Source organism: Cololabis saira, chromosome 15 (genome assembly GCF_033807715.1).
Source record: "Cololabis saira isolate AMF1-May2022 chromosome 15, fColSai1.1, whole genome shotgun sequence".
In the NCBI taxonomy this organism is placed as follows: Eukaryota; Metazoa; Chordata; class Actinopteri; order Beloniformes; family Belonidae; genus Cololabis; species Cololabis saira.
In genome coordinates, this window is record NC_084601.1 from 41,953,395 (window position 1) to 41,975,982 (window position 22,588).

A 22,588-nucleotide genomic window follows, 5' to 3' on the forward strand; every position below is an offset into this window, starting at 1 on the left:
TTTGGACCGACCTGGAGCTGAAGGAGGCCCAGCTGCTGTGCCCATGTATTCCCCTCATCCACACTGGTCCTCATCTGGACCAGGACAGAGAGAGAGAGAGAGAGAGCAGCTCTTTATCAGGATCCCCTGCTGAGCGTAACTACCCTTTGTTTCATCAAGAAACACTGGCCGGCCGGATCCAACCACTTTCTCTTCATTTACAAAGATTCACGTAAGAGGCTGTTCTGTGTCTGGGCAGAGAAACTTAGTAACACATTTGAAAAGTTAGTTTTACGTTGTGAGCCGGATTGGTGATCCCCTAGCAACTGTGCTCTTTAGTTGAGTGTGTTTGTTTATCTTATTGTTTTCTCCCCTAATTCTGCTCCTACTACCACCCCAACCCCCTCTTCAGGTAATCTGAAGTTTTGTATACATGTTTAGTTAATTGTTGTTTTTGGATAGTTTAGCCATCAGAATTTATCCGAAGTGTTGTTTTACCATCTTCTTGACACTTGTGTAAATAAATTCTGATTAATTTGAATGAGAGAAGTTGTTTGTGCTTATTTTACGCTTATTTGCAAGGTTCAAACTCCTCCCTTCACTATTATTCTGAAGAATAATCTACCTTGAGACTAATTTTTGCAGTTTAGTTATCCTTTTCCTGATTACATCAGGTGGTGCCCCGTTTTGATCAAGTCATTTTGATAATTCAATTTGATAATCTACTTTATAATTATTAATGATTGTCCTTCGACAATCATTAATGACTCTTTGATAACTGAACCAGCACCTCCCCTGTGGCACAACATCAATGATATTAGAAATAAATGTATGGCTTTATATAAGTTGTGGTAGAATAAGATATCATCCAGTCTCACATTTCCACCAAGTTTCAAACAGGGGACGTTTCACGTGTTAGGCAAACGTGATAACCGCTACACTACAGAAACTGATATGCTTTGACCTGCAAAGTCAGCGGGCATAACAAAAAAAATCCTGTAAAACATTCTGCTACAAGTCTTGACAGCAAGATGGATACTGCAGGTTTTCTCCTGGCTGCTCTGAAAGACTCATTCTGCGAGAAATATTTTATCTCTTCCTTTTCTTCGAGTCTTTGCACATTGGCTTTGAAGTTATCTTCATATGAATCATATTAGAAATAAATGTATGGCTTTATATAAGCTGTCCTGTTGTGGTACAATAAAATATCATCCACCACAGAGATGTCATGGGTGTGAAAACAAACAATCTAGAAAAAAATATTTTTTTTAAAGGCAGGTAATTAATATATTTCTTTTTTGTTATAAAGTTGGACATTTTAAAGTGTATGTGAATGGAGAATGACTGGCGTTTGGTCTGCAACAACTGCAACAAAATTCATTTCTGCGTGAGACCCAATATGAGAAAGAGATGGTCGGCCTTCCTGTCCTGAGCACCAAGTAGAGGACTGGATTGGTTTTCCAAGTCCAAATAATGCTATTGCAAAGACATACATGTTTCTACCCATTTTTGAACAGAGGCCCTTTCGCGTGTTAGCAGAACGTGATAACCACTACACTACGGACACTGCCATGCACTGAAATCGCAAATCAAAGATAACAGAAGAATGTAAAGGTCCTGTGAGTGGGAAGAGTTTGCAGAAAGCAGAATTCCACAGTGAAAGGTACTGACGGACCAGTCGTAAAAGTGAGCTACTCCCTTCTCGAAGGAGATGTTGGTGAAGACGTAAACATGTCGGGTAAAACAGGAAAAAGAAAAAAAAAAAAGGGAGGAACTTTTGAATGCAGTTCGCCGTGGGGCCAGGCGCAGGGTCGATGAGCTGGGGTCAGGCCAAAATGCACTGTTAGTAATTAGGCATTACATACACACGAATTGTATTAACCACCTTTCCACCCAACCCCCACACCCCCCCGGGGGTGGACTAGGGGGTTGCCCTAGAGGGTCAGGAGTGACACGCCCCACAAAGACACACTGACGGGGACTGGCTTCTCTGGAAAAAAACAGACTCTACCATTCACACGCCCCCTCAGGATGAGGGTGGGACGGAAAACCCTGAAAATTTTTTTTTTCTCGTATCACCCCCTCGTATCACTCCCTGTAACCTGATGGGAAGAGAGTTACTAATCGGGTTAGGGATGACTATTCAGTGTGGATCCGATTGTTTGACACATACCTTTCTGGACGGAGGTACACTGAGTGGATCAACCATCCAGTGGACAATGCATGTTATCTCCTCAGCCAGATCTGGCCGCAGATGTATATTGGACTTTGTTTGAACCAGAAACACCGGCTACTCCTAGCCCCTTATACGGTCTATCAACAGTGGCACCCCCGAATCGACACCCTGGGACCTTACGCTCCTCCCCCCAACCCCTTACATCTCCCATTTTTTTATGACATGACACCCAATGGTACCATGAGGCCTTCCAAGAGATAAAGGGGGACCATTGGAGTATTGCGTGCACACACATGTATGTTTCGGCGGTAGGCGTAGTCGCCTCCGCTGCACTCACGACTGCACGACTAAGGTGGTATGAAATGACGGATGAGGCCTACCCTCATGTGTCATTGGCTTTGCGCCCAGGCCATCAGGCTAAGGATTTAAAGCCTCCAAAGAAAAATTACAATATGCTAGAAGACGGATTTAATTCCTGGGGAGATAGATGTCTCAAAAAGGGGTGCACATCTCTCCAGAACGCTGATCCTCCATCCTCCACCACCCCACACCTTTGATTGTGGGGGACATGTTGTCCTTTTTAAGACTGACAACGTAATACCTGACTACACCTTCACCACCCAATAGTTGCACGACGTGGTGAAACAACTAGGCGTTAGGAACTGAACAGCAAAATTAGATTGGGCCGAGGCCGCAGAAAAGGCGTTTATTCTGATGACACAATTGCTATTGTCGGCAGCAGTCCTCCCCGCCCCAGATTACTCGTCTCCGTTTTATTTAGATCTTTCTGTAAAAGAATCATCAGCAAGTGATGTTCTGTTTCAGAAAAAGGGGGAGTATGGTTGATAATCATGTATGACATGGAAACACGACCCTACATGCACACAGCATGTAGCTGCTACGGCGAAAACACCATTTGACGAAGCGATTAATTTGTTTGTAGACGGATACTGTTTTAAACACTAGAACGAAGGGTTACAATTAGCATATGCGATAGTAAACGAGGAATACGAAACATGGGTAACAGTAGAAGCTAGAAGGATTGAAGGCATCCAATCAGAATCAGATTTATTAGCCAAGTTTGAACATTGCCCAACAAGGAATTTGACTCCAGTTATTTCGCTTACCACCCAGATTTAGAAGTAGCAACAGTAAATAACAAATGTACGGTAGACAAACAATGTGGCACGTATTAAAATATATACGATTAAAAAGTGAAAGGTGCAGCAGTACTGAGGTAGACATTGTAATGACAGCTCTTAATAAGAAATATAAAAGTGAGCAATAAGCCCAGAGAATAGAAGTATTGGCAATAATAGTGGCCTTGAGATGGGAAACGGAGATTGATGGTATGGTATGGTACAAGCATTATGGGAGTAGTTATATTATTTAAGGTAAAGAATACCACAGTGGGCAAACAAATGCCGATTAGGTGAATTAAATTCAGTCCTGGAGATGGCAGGAGTAATCTTTTTCTTTTTTGTAAAAGGTCAAATTTTTTAGGTAACTGGGATAAGTATTACACTAAATAATATTACAGTAATTTAAATATGGTTCAAACAAAGGTTTATAAAGAATGAGAAGAGAAGAACGTGGAAGGAGGTGTCTCGGTTTGAAAAGCAGACCGACATGTTTAGATTTTTAGATATTTAGTTTTGCACAAGTGATCTATATGACAATTAGAGTTTAGACAGTCATCAATGAGGACTCCAAGGAACTTGGTAGAGTTTACTTTCTTTATTTTTTTCATCATTTATTTTGATCTGAAAGGCCAGATTTTCCATATTCATTCGTTCTTTATTGAAACGAAATGATATATAATTTGTTTTCTTAATATTGAGAGAGATTTTGCTTCATCTTGATCCAAATATCCACCTTAGAGAGCTCATTGTTAAGGAAATTTTAAATTTCATGAATGTTGTTATGTGATACAAGAAGGGTTGTTTCGCTGGGCATTCCCAGAGGGCATGCCAGTGTTTAGCCCCCTGGGGCAGATCATTTTCAACTTTATTCTGTGCGAAGATGTGTCTTTATTTAACATTTAACAGTGAACTACGAAGGAGCTTTGCAAGAAGGAATATGTTTTTCATTTATTGTAATAATTAATTTGATCATCGACCAGTATTTTGGGGCAAATATGCCGTAGTTTCGTGTGAGCTAATGATTATTACTTTTTTTGCCTAGTAACGCTATTTTTTCCACAAAGGAAATGTTAATCGGGTGGACAATCCTAAGTACCCCCTGAACCCTTAAAGGAATTAAAAGAGTAATCTGCAGGTCTGGATTGTTGTAGTGGGTGTACATACAGTGCCCAAAGGGAAAGAAATCAGTAATGTTCGTAAATAAACAATTATTACTCCACACCTATCTGTATAAAATTATAAAATAATGTATTGAATCATCTGGAGTTGAGTATTGTGTAGTAGGTGAGATCATGAAGGCGTTTGGGAAACGCCGGATGGGACATGCAATTATGAAGACTAAATTGGCAAAAATCTGTGAACAGACCAAAATGACATGGGTGGACGCGGGCCACGGACTGACGCCGTACGAACTACAGACTGGACGACTGTTTCCAGGGCCGCAGAACGCGCCCTATTTGAAGGAGACTGACAAATACCAACTTGGTCAAAAAGCTTACTTCTCCGAACTGCAAAGTTTGGTCTCTGCTTACTCCAAACAGGTCGGGGACGGACGGACACCGACCCCACAGACAGAGTGGGTTCTCCTGAGAGTCATCAAGAGACAGTGTTCGAGCCGTGGTGGACAGGACCCAGAACGGACCTCCCACGTCATCCGACTCCACAGGAAAGGTGACACGTGGTGCCACTGGTTGCAGTGGGCCCACCGGACCCCCACAAAGATCAGAACCCCAGATCCGGCTGGATCTGCCGCAGCAGCGGACATCAAACCTGAGCCCTCAACATAGGGGCAGAATAATCCCCTGGTGCGGGTCCACCGGGTGTCAGGGTAGTCTACCCCTGACACCTGAAGAAAGAAGAAAGAAGATACACAGAGTGATCTCTGAGGAGAGATCAAAAGAGGGATTGTTGGATAAAATAATTCAAAACCAAACTGAATATGTAAACTGCATGTGCTGATTAACTAAATGTGTCTGTGTTGAAACTAAGGCGCATTCTTCTGACGTTTCACTGAAAGAACCATTTTCTGTACCAGGCACGAGATAAGGGGGGCCCCCAGCAATAAACTTTGGGCCATCCCCCCTTCTCTTAAAGTAATAAACCAGCCACACACACAGAGCGGCAGATCTAGCAGGACGGTTGACAGGAACAGGCTGCGGAGCCTGTTGCAGCTAGATCTCCCTCTTTAATTATATGCCAGTGTTTGTGTCTTTCTTTAACTTTTCCAGCTCAATCAACAAACCTGGGGTGATCGGTTCGATCACAACATTACCTTGTAGTTACTTGCCCAGTGATACTATTTCCTAAGTATTTACGCAATAAGTACAGAAATTTTTACCTGGCTTTTACTCAGTAATTAAAGTGAAACTGGACTGTAAAAGAAAGCGTGTGTTATTTCCATAATATTACTTCTGTCCTCCACTATTTACCTGTATTAATGGCACCTGCTTTAACTGGTTATCAGTATTGATAACCAGTAACAAAAGTATTATGATGAACTTTTGTTATTGATCAAATACTTATTTTAAAATATAATTTGCAAATACATTCTTTAAAAATCAGCCAATGTGATTTTCTGATTTTTTTTTTTTTTTTTCATTTTGTCTCTCGAAATCCTCTAGTTACCACAGGATTTCGTCTCTGCTTTTTGCCGATGATGGTGTCCTGTTGGCTTCATCGGACCGGGACCTTCAGCATGTTCTGGGGCGGTTTGAGGCCGAGTGCGACGCCGCAGGGATGAGAATCAGCACCTCCAAAACCGAGGCCATGGTTCTCCACCGGGAAAGGGTGGTGTGCCTTCTCCGGGTGGGTGGAGAAGTCCTGCCTCAGGTGGAGGAGTATCTCGGGGTCTTGTTCACGAGTGAGGGAATGATGGAGCATGAGATTGACAGACGGATCGGTGCAGCGTCCACAGTTATGCGGTCGATGTACCGGACCGTCGTGGTGAAGAGGGAGCTGAGTCGAAAGGCGACGCTCTCAATTTACCGGTTAATCTATGCACCTACCCTCACCTATGGTCATGAACTTTGGGTAGTGACCGAAAGGACGAGATTGCAGATAGAAGCGGCCGAGATGAGTTTCCTCCGCAGGATGGCTGGACGCTCCCTTAGAGATAGGGTGAGGAGTTTGGTCACCTGGGAGGAGCTCGGAGTCGAGCCGCTGCTCCTTCACATTGAGAGGAGTCAGCTGAGGTGGCTTGGGCATCTGTACCGGATCCTCCTGGACGCCTCCCTAGGGAGGTGTTCCAGGCATGTCCCACTGGGGAAGACCCAGGACACGCTGGAGAGACTATGGCCGTTTTCGAATTCAGACACTACCGCACTATATGCTACATACTGCAAAGTATGCACTGAATACTGCCTACTGAATGAAGGATTCAGTACGCTGCTCCAGCAGACCGTTCACACAGCAGTGTGCTACAGTGTATCCCAGAATGCATCTCGCACCAAAACGTCAGCGAAAGATGAGATTTAAAAGCAGACTAGAGTGTTTCTCAATCCTGGTCCTCGTGTTCCCTGTCATGCATGTTTTAGATGTTTCCCTGCACCAACACACCTGATTCTAATTAAAGGTCCTAATTAGCTGTCACCAAGGTCTGCACAACTCTGTTGATGACACACGTACTTTTATCACGGTGCGCTGAAGCAGGGAAACATCTAAAACATGCAGGAGGACCAGGATTGAGAAACACTGGACTAGAAGCTGTTGTAATTCCAGCTGTAGCGCTGTTAATATGCCACTTTATTACGTTTTAACATCTTTTAACATTCAGGCGTAAAAGTAAGGCGTAGAAATTTGATCCGATGTTTCGGGGATCAAAAGAGCCGCCGGTCCGGCCGCATCAGCAGCTCACGGCCGGAGAACAGACGCGATCGCCGGGTCAACCCACGGCCTCGTCCCGGGGAGAAACCTGCAGCCCTGTGGAGAATTGTCGCCGGCTGAAATAAATCATTTAGGAAATAAATGTTGGTTTAATAGATGAAATCTAACAGTTGTAGCTGTCATGTTAGTTTGTCTGAATATAAAGTGAAGCTTCGTGTTGTTACTAGATGGATATATATATACCACAGACAGAACAGCTATAGCTCAATGGGTTGATTGTTGACTTTCGTACGGCAAACGGGGGTTCGATTCCAGTCGGGCTATATTTTGCAAATTTCCCCGATGTGGGACTAATAAAGGATTATCTTATCTTAAATGTTGAAATAGCAGTAAAACCAAATTCATTGATGAAATGACATAAGGGATGGAAATGGATTTTAATAAATGTATTGAAATGAACATATCAGTCTATTGAAGTTAATTTTATTTTATTTATCTTCTCCTCTCTGTCGAGTAGCTCTCTCTCCATCTTCTCCTCCTTGTCCAAACCCTCTCTCTGCATCTATTTATTTCAGCTCCCGGACAAATTCTCTGTCAAAACACAGCAATGAAAGTTATTTCATGAAAATACAACGAACTACCGATATATAACGTTGTCATAACACTTAGTTCACTTTTATTTACGTAGCAAGCATGCTAAGATAACTAACAAAAACCTAACATACTATTAAAAACCCACAATTTTTAATCATTGTCCTTACACTAAATTGAATTAAAAAGGTTATATTAAAGTTACTTACATTTATATTCCTCCTTCTCCCTCTCCACGGTGTAACTGGTCCTTTCTGCCTTCACATCACATCACTGTCCGATTGCAGCTGTTTTCTCAATAAAGCTTTGAGAAAAAAAAGAAAAAAGCGCTGCCGAGGCCGCATTGCATTCTGGGATATTGTAAGCGAGGTGGGTAGGCTGTCTGAAGCATGCTGCGGATTTTTTTCCAGATCAGTACAACATCCGGGTATTTTTCGCACACTGCAGATTTCCTTCTGTTCACATACAGCATACTACCTACTACACTTTGGCCAAATCAGTGTATACTTGTAGTACAGTATGCGAATTCGAAAACGACCTATGTCTCTCTGCTGGCCTGGGAACGCCTCGGACTCCCCTTGGAGGAGCTGGAGGAAGAGCTGGAGGAAGTGTCTGGGGTGAAGGAAGTCATATACCCCCTCACACACCACCACCACCTTGTAACAATTACGCCAAAACAGGTGATCTGTCAAAGACTTTTTTTTTTTTTTCAAAAGGATAAAGAAAAATATACAAAGTTCTGTATAAAAAACATATTGTACAGTGTAAAACGTATCGCATAGTGTAAAACATAAAACTAGACACAGTGTTGAAAATATAGGCACAATCAGTCAATCAATGCAACAAATAAAACAACACAGTGCATTCAATAACGATATAACAGCATATTTAGATCTCAAACTGGCATGTCAAGGACCCCAGTAATATCTGCATTTGCCCATCAGTAAGTTTAAGTAAGTTTTTCAGCAACTAGCACAACACTGATCCTAACCCTAATCCCCACTCGCCAGTGCGCCCCCCCAAAATGTTTTATCACCAGCCGTTACTGCTTACACATACCTAGATATATACGAAAAAGAACCATGTACCATGAAGGCTGGTTAGCTCAGAAGGTCAGACTGTGGTGCTAATAACGCCAAGGTCATGGGTTCAATCCCCATACTGGCCAAACTGGTTACCAGTTAAACTCTGGGGATCTTACAAAGTTTCAGATTTTAAAGATCGGATGTTTCATTGTTAACTTTATGTGGACCAAGAATTATTCACGTCTGCAGGATCACCTGCCTTGAAGAAATGAGGAAATAAAGATGACTTTTAAACATAAGGAATGTAATAAGTTTATAAAGCGAGGGGAAGTTTATTTGTAATAGACATTCCATGTACAATTCAAAGTGCTTTACATTAAAACATTTGAAAAATAAGGATAGAAATATGTGTCAGTGATAAAGAATTATCATCCAACAATAAAAAAGGCTCTAAATGCTCTGGTTCTGCAGGTTCTCTGAAAGGTTGTTGTGGCCAAGTGGTAAAGGCTTTCCAATGCTTTATATTTGTAAAAATATGAAGAAAAGAAGAAACAAAATATTCAGACAATAACCTGAGTATCTCAGCTGGTAGAGCATCAGACTTTTAATCTGAGGGTCCAGGTTTCAAGTCCCTGTTCAGGTGGATAAACTGCTGACCACAATTTCTAACTGTTAAGAAACAACCGGATTATTTTCAATGTCCATCTCAAGCTATTAAATAAAAAACAAAGGGTGAAATACAGAGACAAAGCTCTCTCGGTAGCTCAGATGTCGAGCATCAGACTCTTAATCCAAGCGACCTGTAATTTTCCAAACAATAACGTAACAATGTTAATGGCAGCAAAGTGGGACTTGTTCACTCTGAGCCACATGTAGATGATATCAGTGCCAGGACTGAGTGTGTGAGTGACTACATCACCTTCTGTGTGGAAAACATCATCTCCACCACAACACAAAGGTGTTTACCCGACAATAAACCCTGGATCACCAGTGACCTGAAGGAAATCCTCAAACAGAAGAAAAGAGCCTTCAGGGAGGGAGACAGAAGATTATTGAGGTCAGGACAAAAACTAGTGAAAGTCCAGACTAAAGATAAGGAGGAGGAAGCCGGAGAACAAGCTGCAGCAGAACAATGTGAGAGATGTGTGATCAGGGATGAAGAAGAACAGGCTTCAGGCAGAAGGAGAACCAGATAGATGGAGGTCTCATCTTCCAGCTCATTCATGGTTTTTCTACTGCTCCATCATCGTCTCCTCCGGCACCAGGAGATGCTGGACCCGTCCACCTCCCACCTGTCTGTCTCTAGCATTCTCCTGCTACTTCACCGCATGTTTAGCTGAAACCCAGCTGCTATCTCCACTCCAAGCAAAAGAGAAACATCTTTAATCTGATTATGATCAGAGTATTGTTGTCCATGTAGACAAAGGTGTCGACTGTTAGAACTCATGTTCATAATGACTGCTGAGTTTCCCCCAAAAAAGAGAACTTCACTCTTAACTCCCTCTCATGTTTGCTGCATGGGCTGGAATTGAACCCAGGTCAACTGCTAGCAGATATGCTGACCACTAAACCACCAACGCTGCAGGAGACGTCACAGTTTACCAGCCACATGAGCAGGTGAGCAGTCATGATGTCAGGAAAGTAACTGTTTGTTGATGGTTTCTTCAAAATCCCAAGCTACTTACCTCCATTTGTCCTTCACCTTATACAACAACTTCTACATTAACGGTTGCATGTTTGCATGTATATTCAGTTAGACACGTGTTGTATGTCATCCATTGCTTTACAACATCCTCTTAGAAAGAGACCATAGACTTGGAGAGGTTTGATAATGACAACTGTCATTGACATTTGAATGAACAGCTCTCTCTTCGTACCTACTCCTGACTGGATTACAGCTTTCTCAAGAACCCTGGCAGTGACGGTCAGCCAACGACTGTTCCCTTATGAGCAACAATTATCATCTCAGTATGAATGAGGCCTGTTAAAATATCATGAGAGTTCAGTCTGCTTTTACTGCTTAGGAAATGTTAGAAGAAGCACTTGCTACACTGAGAAACATTGTAAGTGTTTGTGTCGACAAACAGTTTCCTCCCAAACAGAGGAGAAGGTGAAGACTTTATCCAACCATGTGGAAAACACAGAAATTAGATACATTTTTCAACAAAGCCTGTGGTTTTTATCATTACAGGAGTGTTATACTTAATTGTTAGTTTAAAGGCTCTGCTGGGATTTGAACCCAGGATCTCCTGTTCGTATGTATGCAGGGCTGTACGCTTACTTTTTTGAATGGTAGCACTGGTGCTAGCAAGTTAAACATTTTAGTAGCACAAATAAAAATGTACTAGCACACCCGGGTGGACAGTTAATAGAGGTGTAACGATACACTAATCTCACGATACGATACACAATATTGAGGTCACGATAACGATACGATATTATAGCAGTATTTTTTAATTTTTAATTTTTTAAGTTTTAAAGAGAAAGTCAGGCCAACCATTTTCCACCAACTGAACTAAAAGTAAATGTCAGGTTTGCATTATGCATCTTCAGTTTCATACAATAAAAATATTTTGCCACAAACTGAATAGTTTCTCTCATGTGTGATTTTACTTTTTTCTTTTCCAGAAATATAACAACTAAAATTAAATAAATAAATAAAAGTAAATAAATATATACAATTTTACATCATACAAAAGATTGATTCATGCTCACCTTATAAGTGTAATAATATATATTATCATTCATTCATGTGTGACCTGCACCTTATAACAATATTTATTCATCTGCATATATATATATATATATATATATATATATCAAAGATAACCCATGTTTTAGTTGTAAACATTCTGGCCAGTATGGGGATTGAACCCATGACCTTGGCGTTATTAGCACCACGCTCTGACCTTCTGAGCTAACCGGCCTTCATGGTGAGGGTTTCTTTTTCATATGTATGTATGCATGTATATGTTTGATCCATCCTGGTTTACAACATCTTGAGTTACATGCACAGTCTCCCGAACCAAGTAGAGACTTTTTTAAGTGAGGTCAAACTTGGGAAGTAACTGACTGTCAGACACATCACGTAAAGAAATACACATTTGGTCAAAAAGAATTGCAGGAGTACCCCACCTTGTGGCACGAGTGAAAAACAGCAAAGCATTAAAGTCATAGAAGTGACTAAAAGGAGAAGAACCAGACATTACCTCCCTCTCAAGCAGTCCACATCTCTTAGAAGAACTTTAAGTGTGAATTAACTTTGGTTTAGAAAACTTCAATGTGATTTTCTTTCTTTATTAAGCTACATGTCATTTAACCATTTCACCACCACAGTTGAACTATGAATGAATGAAATATCTCTAATCTTTCTCTCCTCCAAAGACAGATGAGTTTAGAGGCTCTGCTGGGATTTGAACCCAGGATCTCCTGTTTACTAGACAGGTGCTTTGACCAACTAAGCCACAGGGCCACCTGTTACCTCGTCTCCATGGTGATTTCTCTTACCAAAGACAACCGGGGCCTGGCATACTAACACTGCGTAATGCGTAAAGCGTGTGTGTGTGTGTGTGTGTGTGTGTGTGTCACATGACTCAAACAAGCTTGGGGTCTTTATGACCAAGATAAGAGTGTGTGTGAGAGTTAGTAGGAGAGGAGAAAACAATAAAGTAAATAAACACACTTAAACTAACAACACGGTTGTGACGGGATCAGCGATCCAGCTCACAACGTAAAACTAAGCTTGTGTTAACTAAGTTTCTCTGCCCAGACACAAAACAGCCCTTACGTGGGTCCTTGTAAATTAAGAAAAGGTGATTTTGTCTGGCCGGTCAGCGTTCCTTGATGAACAGCCGGGTGGTTACGCTCAGCAGAGGATCCTGATTAAGAGCGGCTCTCACTCTCTCCCGTTATCCGTGCTGTGGATGAGGGTTCTGCAGCGAGGGCACAGCAGCTGGTTTCCTTCAGCTCCAGGTCGGTCCAAAGGCGTTCACGCCCAGGCGTGCAGGGTCCCTGGTTCTGCTCCTCTTGAGGCTCGGAACACTCGTGGGCCACCAGTTGCAGCGCTCCAGATAAGACGTTTCTTCGGTCAATGATCCTGGAGGGGCCAGCTCGTGGCTAGTCGCACTTCATGCTAAAGTGGTAGTTCCTGCTCACAGGGAACTCTCTCGGCAGGTCCGAGGTGCAGAGATCCTGTAGGAAAAAGAGCAAAAGAGAAGAGAGGGCGAGAGAGAGGGGGGCCTTGCTCTTTATAGCTGCGCCCAGGAAGTCAATGTGGCTCTTCCTGCAGTTTGGGGTCTGTGTCCAATCAGAGGGTTGTTCCCTATCACTGTAGGGCCTTAGATGCAAATTCTGCTTGGAGACACCATGGGGGGGGGTTCCTTTGTTCCAAACATGTGGTCAGGTGTTGTAAAAATCGAGCCTGGTCTCAGTCCAAGGCACAGAATTGGGCCTTAAAGCTAATCCAAGGCCTTTACTGTTCACATAATCACACAGTCGCATAATTCACGTAGGACTGTGGCCCAAAACCAGGAATGTGCACCTTCCAGGGTCCTACATGCAGGGAGAGTGCACTGTTCCTGGGTAAGTTTCCTGGCTTTGGGCCTCTTATATGTGGAAATGCCAAAGTTGACCAAGCTACCGCTGAAGTTCTAGTGGCCTAGTGGACAAGGAACTGGCCTCCTAAAACAGGAATTGTGGGGCCAAGTCCCACCTAGGATGTTTGAACATGTGGTGAATCACTGCAAAACTAATGAAAGGTCAGATTCACGCTGGAACTCAAAATCTCTATACCAAGCTGTTCAGAGAGGTCATATTAGGCACGCCCTTCCAGGTAACCAATTTTATGATAATTCAGCGTATCCTTATAAACTTTGTTATTCATGTAGTCGATCTGAAAGAAACCCTCAATCCTCACTGTTACTTCAGCAGTGTCCTCTTACAGAGCCAAGGCTGACAGTGTGATTAGTGTTATACATTGTTTTGCACCAACCTTTAGTTTTATGATCAGACCATGTGGTTAATTGTGAAATTGTTGCATTTCGACTCCTGTGTAACTTATTTGGTGATGTGGGGACTGTCGTGCCCTTCATGTGTGGTAGTGAACTTGTTGTTGAAGTCACTTTTCCTCATATGTTGGACTTCACTGCATCCCCAGTGAGTGTCGCCATAAGACAAAACCTCAGAAATGTGCGTAAGCCAGAATAAATGTCTGCGTGAAGGACCACAACTTTTCACATTCAATCACTTTTTCAACATCCAACCGTAAGCGTACATGAGGCCCCTGATGGATGAGTTTTAAATCAGTTTTGTCTGAGGTTAAGACAAGATTTAAGAAGCCTTTTTTCCCCCATTCAAATATCGATCGTTGTTGGCAGGATTTGAACCTGCGCGGGGAATCCCCAATGGATTTCGAGTCCATCGCCTTAACCACTCGGCCACAACAACCACTCCTATATGTGTGAATCTGTAGAATCAGACAATTTAGAGACTTTTTAAAACTGGATGATTTTACTTTATCACTTTGACACATTTTTATCTTCATTTTTTTAAATGTTGCTATTAAATCAATTTAAATTGTACATGAAATGTGGTATACAAATAAACTTGCCTTGTGTCTCCTGATAAACAAATGAAATTGGTTCTTATCTTTTGTTCCTCCTTTCATCAAGTAAGGTGATTATTCAGACTTGAACAATTCCAGGTACATATGAACGTTTTCTGTTGCAGCTAAAGTTTGTCTGGTTGGTGAACTCGTGAGGATGGATAAAACAAAACTGAAAGTTCATTACGACCCTGATGTGAGTTGAACACATAACCTTCTGATCTGGAGTCAGACGCGCTACCATTGTGCCACAGAGCCTTTTCTGACACGGTCTGTATAACTGTATAGAGGATCTTGGCTGAATGAGTCAGCAGCTGAATTCTGGTTACCCCGGCAACAAGAACCTCGACTTAGAACCTTCCAGTTTGGCTGTGAGAAAAACCCAGATTTTGTGACTAGTTCTCAAATAACTCCGATTTGTGAGAAAACCGTAGCTCCTAGCAGAAAAACAAAGACATCGTGAGAGACACAGAACTCGGCCGATTCGGACAATCTAAATTTTATTCAGATATTCCTTAAAATGTGTAACGGCAGTGCAAAAACAAAGTGAGTTTTTTTTGAAGAAAACTTTTGATTACATTACAGTCAATGGAGACCGAGGCAGGAATTTGCGCCGCTATAGCCCCCCCCGTTTAAATGTTGTACATACCCGGCCTGTCAAAGTCAAATTTTTGAATCCCAACACCTATGTCTACATTCTGACCAAAGATTATTGGTCTCCTTTTTACGGTTTGGCCGTGACCTCGAGTTACAAATAAAAATTAAGGTCATTTTTTTACTGTCTCTCCCACTCTAGCAAATGACAGCTCCACTCTGGATTTGACAAAAAGGTGATTTCCAGTCCTCGCTTGAGTGATCATATCTTGAAAAGTGTCAGGTTAGAAGAAAGAAGAGAAGTTTTCCTCCGTTTTAAGTTTGAATGACATTTCTACGTGCAAGTATGGGAAAGTTAGGTGACTCAGAAAAAAGGTGGATTTTGGCTTTTTTTAACCTCATCCCATCCACACTATGACATTCTGCGCCATAAACATACATGGGAAAATCTCCCCATTAGTTTGGAAATTTGGAAATGTTCTTGCACTTCGTGCAAAAACTATTTGTGCCATCGCTCTGAAAATTGACAGGACTGTAGTTAAATTCAGGGCCAACAACTTTCTAAAGCGCACGTTTTTGCACGTTGCAGAAAAACGTGTGCACCAATCCCTAATAAAAGTCATACCACTCGATTCGGGCTTAAGGCTCACGTGTCTAAGTTTTTACTTTTCGTGTTTTCTCTGCGCCAGAGGCACGCCTCCTCCATTGCTATTGTTGAGAATGAGAGTGCTCTCAATTATTTGTGTTTGTTTGAACTCAAGCTGTGTGTCACTTGTTAATTGGTTGATCTGATTGACCAGACAGGTGCTGTGATTTGTGGGTGTGTCAATAAATGGCTGCGCATCCACAGCTGATTGCAGTTGTTGGATCGAGTGAAACGAAAGACTGAGTGAAGCTCTGTTATTCCCGTTTTTGCGGTGTATATCTTTATTCTGGTTTACCACGCCAAGCCGCCTGCTGCATAAACCTGCCAACAGGTTATGGGCCCAGAGAAAATACAGAATAACCCACAGAGAGTGTGATGACGACGCTGACACCATGAGTAAAAGGATTACAGACGCAAGCCGCTGGTCCCGGCTTCAGTTCAATGGAGATGAAAAGAACTATGAGATTTGGGAGACAAAATTCTTGGGCCACCTTCGTCTGCAAGGCCTGAAAGATGTTATCTTAAATGATCCTGAGACAGACGACGAAGCTGAGCTGGTTGATGATGCAGCCAAGAATGCCGAGGCATATGCAGAACTTATCCAATTTCTGGATGACAAGAGCCTATCGTTGATAATGAGAGAGGCGGCTGATGATGGGCGAGCAGCGCTAAAGATTTTGAGAGACTACTATCAAGGTAGAGGCAAGCCACGTATCATCAATCTCTATACAGAACTGACGTCCCTTCAGAAGTCAGACAGTGAAAGTGTAACTGAGTATGTGATCCGCGCTGAAACTGCAATCACTGCTCTGAGAAATGCCGGCGAAATATTAAGTGATGGACTATTGGTGGCTATGGTTTTAAAAGGCTTGCCAGAGTCATTCAAGCCTTTTTCTGTCCATATCACGCAGTATGATGCGGCAATGACTTTTACTGAATTTAAAACAAAGTTGCGGAGCTACGAGGACACAGACAAGATGGAGCAGCAAAGAGGGAGACCCGACAGCGCAGGTGACCGGGCAGCAGCAGACCTGACGTGCTTCAGATGCGGCCTGAGAGGACACCTTTCCAGAGACTGCAGGCGTAAACTGTGGTGCAGTCACTGCAGGAGCGCCACGCACCGGGACACCACCTGCAGAAAGAAACAGCGCCAGCGCAGCGAGCGAGATGACGCACGTAAAGTCTACGGGGAGACATCGGGTGAGGACCAAGAGTACGCCTTCCGAGTGAGTGAGGGGACAGCCAGTGTCAACGTGAGGGGCCTGATGGTCGACTGCGGAGCTACCTCGCATATCATCACAGACCACACAAAGTTCAAGCGGTTTGATGATGGGTTCCAGGCTGAGACACACTGCATAGAGCTGGCTGACGGTACGAGATGCAAAGGGGTTGCAGAGCCCCGCGGTGACGCAGAGGTATGTTTGACTGACAGCGGAGGCAGACAAATAAACACTATACTGAAACAAGCCCTGTACATCCCATCCTATCCACAAGACATTTTTTCTGTGAAGGCAGCTACTGCCAACGGGGCCACAGTGATTTTCAAAAAGGAAAAGGACAATTTAATTCACAGAGACGGTACGAAATTCCGCATTCATGTGCATGACAGATTGTACTACTTGCACACAGTGAATGATAATGATGAATGTGATGATCAGTGCATGGGGTGTTTTGATATGCAGACTTGGCATGAGGTCCTTGGACATTGCAACTATGATGACATTCAGAAACTGCAGAGTGTGGTTAACGGGATGAAAATTAAAGGTTCAACAAACAAACCTCCACATTGTGAAGTGTGCACCCTGGGAAAACTTTACCAAACGAGAAACAGAAATCCTGACGCAAGAGCTAGAACACCTTTAGAACAGGTACACACGGATTTGGCAGGGCCAATCCACCCAGAGTCCAGAGATGGGCACAAATATGCCCTCTCATTTACTGATGATTTTTCTAGTACAGTTTTTGTGTATTTTTTGAAAAACAAAAGTGACACATCACATGCAACGGAGAAGTTTCTGGCTGACATAGCGCCATATGGTAAAGTTAAATGTTTCAGATCGGACAATGGTACTGAATTCACAGGTAAAGGTTACCAGGCTCTACTCATTAAACAGGGGATTAGACATGAAAAATCAGCACCTTACTCTCCCCACCAGAATGGCACTGCTGAGCGCAACTGGCGCACACTTTTTGATATGGCACGATGTATGATTATTGAAAGCAACCTGCCAAAACAACTGTGGACTTATGCAGTTCAGACTGCCGCTGTGGTTAGAAACAGATGTTTCAACAAACGTACAAAACAGACACCAATAGAAGCATTGACAGGCAAGAGGCCTAATTTATCTAGGATGCAGAAATTTGGGTCAGAGTGTTTTGTTTATGTTCGAGATAAAAGAAAACTAGACCCAAGATGTGAGAAGGGTGTTTTCATCGGGTATGACAAAAACAGTCCGGCGTACATCATTTACTTCCCTGAGACTAAGAGAGTGCAGAAGCACAGGGTGGTAAAGTTTGTAGCCAAGATGGGTGTAGAGCAGCAGACTCAAGTGAATTTTATGCCTATAGATGACTTTATACAGTACAAATCCAGGAGTCGGGAGCACCATGTCCCACTAGAACATGAAGTGAAGTCTGAAGCAAGTTGCCACCAGTCGGTTCCAGTAGAGGTCAAGTGTGAGCCTGAAGTGGGTGAAGTTAGTCGTTGCCCTTCTAGAGAAAGGAGGATGCCAGACAGGTACACAGATTGTAGAACGTCTGAGGAGATGGATCATGTTCAGAGTAACATAGACTACTGTTATCGAGTCATGTGTAACATACCAGTTTCATTCACAGAAGCTGTAACATCAGATAAGTCAACAGAGTGGGTCAGAGCGATGGATGAGGAGATTCATTCACTTAGAGAGAACAACACATTTACCCTAACTAGCCTACCTGAGGGCAATAAAGTAGTGGGGGGTAGATGGGTGTATGCTATTAAAAACAATCCTGATGGTTCTGAGAAATACAAGGCCCGCTATGTTGCAAAAGGCTACAGTCAAAAGATGGGTGTAGATTATGTGGAGACTTTTTCCCCCACAGCTAACTTGACTAGCATCAGAGTGCTAATGCAGAAAGCAGCCCATGAAAATTTGATTCTGCACCAAATGGATGTAAAAACAGCCTACTTAAATGCACCGATAGACAAGGAAATTTACATGGAACAACCAGAGGGGTATGAGGTGCAATCTCAAACAAATGAAAAGCTGGTGTGTAAACTACAAAGGTCACTGTATGGGCTAAAACAATCAGGCAGGAATTGGAACAAAGTTTTACATGACTATCTAACCAAAAACAAGTTTGTACAGAACCAAGCTGACCACTGTGTTTACACAAGGGAGACAGAACACAACAAGGTGATCATGGTTATTTGGATTGATGACTTAATCATTGCAGCAAGTGATGAAAATTCATTGAATGTTGTAAAAGACATGCTTACAGCAAGGTTTAAAATGAAGGATCTGGGAAAACTTGGACATTTTCTTGGTATTGATTTTAACCAGAGTGAAGATTGTGTAACAATGTCTCAGACAAAGTATGTGGGAAAAATCCTTGAGAGGTTTGACATGGAAAATTGTAAACCTAGATCCACACCGTGTGAGCAAAAACTTAACTACACGGATGATGCAGTACTCATGAGTGATGTCACAAGATACAGAGAGGCAGTAGGAAGCCTCATCTATCTGACTGTCTGTACCAGACCTGATTTGAGCTTTATAATAAGCAAACTGTCACAATATTTCTCTAAACCTACAGAACAGCAATGGGGTACAGTTAAACATGTCCTAAGGTATCTAAAAGGTACAAGTGACAAAGTACTATGTTACAGGCGAAGTGATGAGAACCTAGGGATACAAGCGTACAGTGATGCAGATTGGGCTGCTGATACCTCTGATAGACGAAGTACATCTGGTTACCGTATTTTCGCGACCATAAGGCGCACTTTTTTTTTTTTTTCCTCTTCTAAAATGTGCCGGGCGCCTTTTGAAACGGTGCGCCGTGTCTATTACCTGAATTACGGTAATGTGAGGCCGGCCACCATGTGAATGGTAAAAAGAGAAGGGGGCGGGTGAAGCCCCAGTGAGTTGCGACGTGAATGAGACCATCCACTGAGCTGTTTAAAGCGGAAACAGAAGATGAAGACTTTTAAGGATTTGCTTGATGTGTAAAGTGAAATAAAATACAATCAAACTAAGTTTTGCTCCGCTCTATTTAAATAAGCACACTTGTGTGTGTGTTCTGCAGCGCGCGTGTGTTTTGCATGTCAGAACCGAGCATACACCTGCCGTGGGTTTGCGGGGTCCGATCGCCGCATCCCCGGGACAGATCCGGCTGAAATCCCGCTGGTCGGTCCCCGGGAGCCCCTGCTATCAGTCAAGGTGCGCTCCTCCGGTCCCGGTCGGTCGGAACCGGTCACATTCCCCAGTTGAAGCCGCGGTGATGAGTGGAGCAGCGCCGCGCTGCTTACAGCCCGACTTCCTTGTTCCCAAAGCGGGGTCCGATTGACCTGGTTCCCACCCGCTTTGGGAGCAGAGATTTCAGGGGTCTGTCTCAGGTCAGATCAACTTCAACCTCCGAGATTTTTAGCGGAATCTGTCGGTTACAAACCCTGTTACCGGATCCCGACATGCGCAGGTGTGTTTCGCGCCGCGAACACACACATACTGGTTTATGTTGTGCTTGCCTGCCGCGCTGATGGACAGAAACGCTTGGTGATTTTTAAAAGAAAAACTTTGCATAAGACGTTTCCAGCCGGAGTCATTAAAACGGCGAATGAAAAGGGGTGGCTGGAGACGGGATCCGCGCCGGGGAGAGACGGGCTCTGCGCCGGGGAGAGACGGGCTCTGCGCCGGGGAAAGACTGGGTCTGCGCCGGGGAAAGACTGGATCTGCGCCAGGGAAAGAATGGGTCTGCGCCGGGGGAAAGACTGGGTCTGCGCCGGGGGAAAGACTGGGTCTGCGCCGGGGGAAAGACTGGGTCTGCGCCGGGGGAAAGACTGGGTCTGCGCCGGGGGAAAGACTGGGTCTGCGCCGGGGGAAAGACTGGGTCTGCGCCGGGGGAAAGACTGGGTCTGCGCCGGGGGAAAGACTGGGTCTGCGCCGGGGGAAAGACTGGGTCTGCGCCGGGGGAAAGACTGGGTCTGCGCCGGGGGAAAGACTGGGTCTGCGCCGGGGGAAAGACTGGGTCTGCGCCGGGGGAAAGACTGGGTCTGCGCCGGGGGAAAGACTGGGTCTGCGCCGGGGGAAAGACTGGGTCTGCGCCGGGGAAAGACTGGATCTGCGCCGGGAAGAGACGGGCTCTGCGCCGGGGAGAGACGGGCTCTGCGCCGGGGAGAGACGGGCTCTGCGTGGTGGAGGATCCGCACAACGGGGTATGAAAAGTTTATTTACTGTTGTGCAGAAAGTGACTGACACCGAGGAAAGACGTTTCCAGCCGCAGTCATTATAAGGGCGAATGAAAAGGGGTAGCTGGATGAAGAGATGATGATCAAGTGGCTGAGACATGTCTGGAAATTCGGACTGGCGCAGCTGAACTAGCGGAGCTCTTTAATGCAGAAACAGAGGATGAGGACTTTGAAGGGTTTGATTAATGTAAAAACTGAAATAAATTACAATCAAACTAAGTTTTGCTCCTGTCCTATTTTTAAATAAGCACACCTGTGTGCTTGTGGGTCTGTTCTGCAGCGTGAGTGTGTTTTCGGCGCGCCTGTGTGCAGCTCCGCGTCTCCGTGTCTGTGACTGCGCCTTTTGGGTCGGTGCGCCGTATGTATGTTTTAAAACCAAAAATTACACACAAAACGGAGGGTGCGCCTTTTCACACAGTGCGCCTTATGGTCGTGAAAATACGGTACTGTGTAAGCTTAACCAAAGATGGCGCTTTAGTGTCATGGAAGACCAAAAAGCAGCCAACGGTAGCACTGTCCACTTGTGAGTCAGAGTATATAGCACTCGCTGCTACTATCCAAGAGTGCCTATACCTTACTCATTTCCTAGAGGGGATTGATAAGCATCCATATGCAATACCTAAGGTATACGAGGACAACCAAGGCACGGTTTGTTTAGCTAAAAATCCTGTCAGCAGACAGAGGTGTAAACATGTGGATATCAAGTACCACTTCATTCGATCCACTGTAAACGATGGGAAGATGATCTTGACGTATTGTCAGACCAATGAAATGGTTGCAGACCTATTTACCAAACCTGCAACAAAATTTAAGTTGAAACAGTTTGATGAATTTATGTTTGGAGTTAATTAAGTTTTTTTTTTAATAATGTGAGAGCAAGTGGGGGTGTTGAGAATGAGAGTGCTCTCAATTATTTGTGTTTGTTTGAACTCAAGCTGTGTGTCACTTGTTAATTGGTTGATCTGATTGACCAGACAGGTGCTGTGATTTGTGGGTGTGTCAATAAATGGCTGCGCATCCACAGCTGATTGCAGTTGTTGGATCGAGTGAAACGAAAGACTGAGTGAAGCTCTGTTATTCCCGTTTTTGCGGTGTATATCTTTATTCTGGTTTACCACGCCAAGCCGCCTGCTGCATAAACCTGCCAACAGCTATTGAATAGCTATGGAGGAGGCGTGCTTCTTGGGGCAGCCGTGGCAATAATAATTAATAAAGGAGATAATTTATCAAATTGAATTATCAAAATTACTTAATCAAAACAGGGCACCACCTGATGTAATCAGTAAAATGATAACTAAACAGCAAAAATCAGTCTCAATGTAGATTATTCTTCAGAATAATAGTAAAGGAGGAGGGAGTCCGAACACAGGCCATTGCAACCAGTAATTGTGACAAATATGCGTAAAATAAGCACAAACAACTTCTCTCATTCAAATTAATAAGAATTTATTTACAAGTGTCAAGAAGATGGTAAAACAACACTTCGGATAAATTCTGATGGCTAAACTACCCAAAAACAACAACTAACTAAACATGAACACAAAACTTCAGATTACGTGAAAGGGGGG

The 22,588-nt window shown here is 43.5% G+C and overlaps 6 non-coding genes across 6 annotated transcripts; 2 read left to right on the forward strand and 4 right to left on the reverse strand.

Moving 5' to 3' along the window:
* The first annotated feature begins 8,804 nt into the window (after positions 1-8,804).
* On the forward strand, positions 8,805-8,878 carry trnai-aau (transfer RNA isoleucine (anticodon AAU)). The gene has a single exon. It is a non-coding gene; the product is annotated as a tRNA-Ile (tRNA).
* Positions 8,879-9,305: 427 nt separating this feature from the next.
* trnak-uuu (transfer RNA lysine (anticodon UUU)) lies at positions 9,306-9,378 on the forward strand. The gene has a single exon. It is a non-coding gene; the product is annotated as a tRNA-Lys (tRNA).
* A 2,210-nt stretch (positions 9,379-11,588) lies between these two features.
* trnai-aau (transfer RNA isoleucine (anticodon AAU)) lies at positions 11,589-11,662 on the reverse strand. The gene has a single exon. It is a non-coding gene; the product is annotated as a tRNA-Ile (tRNA).
* A 471-nt stretch (positions 11,663-12,133) lies between these two features.
* On the reverse strand, positions 12,134-12,207 carry trnat-agu (transfer RNA threonine (anticodon AGU)). The gene has a single exon. It is a non-coding gene; the product is annotated as a tRNA-Thr (tRNA).
* Positions 12,208-14,098: 1,891 nt separating this feature from the next.
* Positions 14,099-14,180, reverse strand: trnas-cga (transfer RNA serine (anticodon CGA)). The gene has a single exon. It is a non-coding gene; the product is annotated as a tRNA-Ser (tRNA).
* A 343-nt stretch (positions 14,181-14,523) lies between these two features.
* On the reverse strand, positions 14,524-14,595 carry trnaw-cca (transfer RNA tryptophan (anticodon CCA)). Its single transcript has one exon. It is a non-coding gene; the product is annotated as a tRNA-Trp (tRNA).
* Positions 14,596-22,588: the final 7,993 nt, after the last annotated feature.